Raw genomic sequence first — 1,986 nt, 5'->3', positions numbered from 1 at the left:
CCGGGGGCGGCCCCCCGACCGCGCCGGAGCCCGCTGGCCGCGGGGGACCAGGTGGGGCTGCAGCCCTGGCCTCTGCGCCCTTTTCCAGCGGCCAGCGTGCAGGTGGGCGCCTACCGCCTCTCCCGAGTCTCTCCTCTCAAGGGGCTGGCTCAAGGGGGCCGCCCTTTGGCCAGGGGCTCAGTAGAGTCCCAGGAAGAAGCCCAGAGAGAAGCAGAAAGAGGCAGACTGGAAACCCAGCCTCCCTGCCAACCCCTCTAAATGACTTCCTGGTGCCCACCCTGCACCCCCTCCCACCCCTTTGGCCTTGTCTGGCCGGGCTGGCGGGGCCTGGCTCTGGGCCTCAGACACTCTGGAATCGCCAAGCTCTGAGCTCAGGGCCTGGCCCCCTTCCCAGGCTAACAGCCGGGAGGAGGGGGGTGCTGCCTGAGGGCCCAGGGGGCTGAGGAGGGGCACTGAGGGCCTGGCAGGGGTTGGTTGGCATGGGCTGGGGCGTTTGGCCAAGGCTGCAGAGCAGTGAGGCCTGGCCACTGGTCTGGAGAGGAGACCCTGGAGGGCTGCCTGGCCTGGGGCCCAGACTGTGCCCAGGAGACTGGTGGGAGACCCCAGGATTCAGCCTCTGACTTCCAGAGGTCAGCTGGGGTGGGTGTGACCAGGGCAGGGCCAGAGCAGGGGAACAGGATGACACTGAACCTGCCCTGGGGGGCCCCCTGGGGTGGGCGCCCACGGCACAGGGTGGGAGGAGGGAGGTGGAGACACATGACTCTGACACACCTGTGGCAAGGAATGGTTTTTGTTCTGAAGGTGTATAATGGGGGGACTTTGGACAGTCTTCAGGGGAGCCACTGCTTGGATTTCTCCGTGGGCTCTGCTCATAGAGTCTGGTATTTCAGGGGGAGGGAGGGAGGGAGGGAGCCTGTGTCCCCAGGGAACCCCTGCTGGAACCAGGAGGGGAGCAGCTCCCAGCTGTGCACCTGGCTCAGGTCACACTGAGGTGGGGACGCACAGGGAGCTCTGGACACCTGGTGCGTGGCTGCTGCCTGCGGTGCCTCGGCTACAGTGCTGTGGACCCGTCCTCCTGACCAGCGCCCAGTCTCAGGGGGATGGGCTTTCTCTCACCAAGTCTCAGTCTCCTCATCTGTGAAATGGGGATCTACTCACCCCACAAACTGTCAAGACACAGGGCTGGCCCTCTCCTGCCGTCTGGAGCGACTGTGCTGGGGGCAGACCAGCGTGCACACAGCAGGCTCCAGCACAGGCCCGAGAGCGAGGCCCGAGAGCGAGGCCCGGGCTGCCGCGGGGACCCGGAGTCCAGGAAGCCCCTCTGAGAAAGGGGCTTCTGAGCTGGAGCTGAAGGAGGCTGGAGGCAGCGGGTGCAGCCAGGGCTGAGGGGGCGCCTGCAGGAGGCCCCAGAGACAGGGGCTGCATTGAAGAGACAAGTAACAGGCTTCAGGGGTGGGGAAGGCCCCTTCTTCTGAGACCTAGGAAAAGCCGGTGGAGCTGGGAGGCCTGGATGAGGAATGTGGGTGCAGGACAAGAGAGGGTGCTGTGTCCTCGCAGGGAGGTGACATCACCGGGACCCATGGAACTGTGTCTAGAGGTGGACTCTAGCGCCGGATGAAGTGGAAGGCAGGTGGTGAGAGTGGCCAGTCAGGAGCCTGAGCCCAGCGGGTGGGGGAGCCGGAGAGGAGGGAGAGGGAGGGCCTGGGGCTGCCAGGCCCGCCTAGTTCGAGATGCTTGAGAGTCACCCAGGAGCAAAGAGAGGTCTCAGGGCCTGGAGCTCAGGCCCTGCAGACAGATCCCCAGGGTACAGGGGCGTTTGCAGCGCAGGAAAGGGTGGGGTCAGCTTAAGAGAGAAAAGCTCCCAGGCAGACCCCGTAGGCTGCCCCTCCGGGTGAGGGAGAGGAGGCGTCCACACAGAAGGAGCAGCTGGCGGAGCAAGGAGTGAGAGCCAGGAAGGAGAATTTCAGAGGAGGGTGAGCGGGGTCC

The sequence above is a fragment of the Condylura cristata genome, unplaced genomic scaffold (assembly GCF_000260355.1).
Source record: "Condylura cristata isolate star-nosed mole 26May11 unplaced genomic scaffold, ConCri1.0 scaffold00015, whole genome shotgun sequence".
NCBI lineage: Eukaryota > Metazoa > Chordata > Mammalia > Eulipotyphla > Talpidae > Condylura > Condylura cristata.
This window is presented reverse-complemented; position numbering follows the sequence as displayed.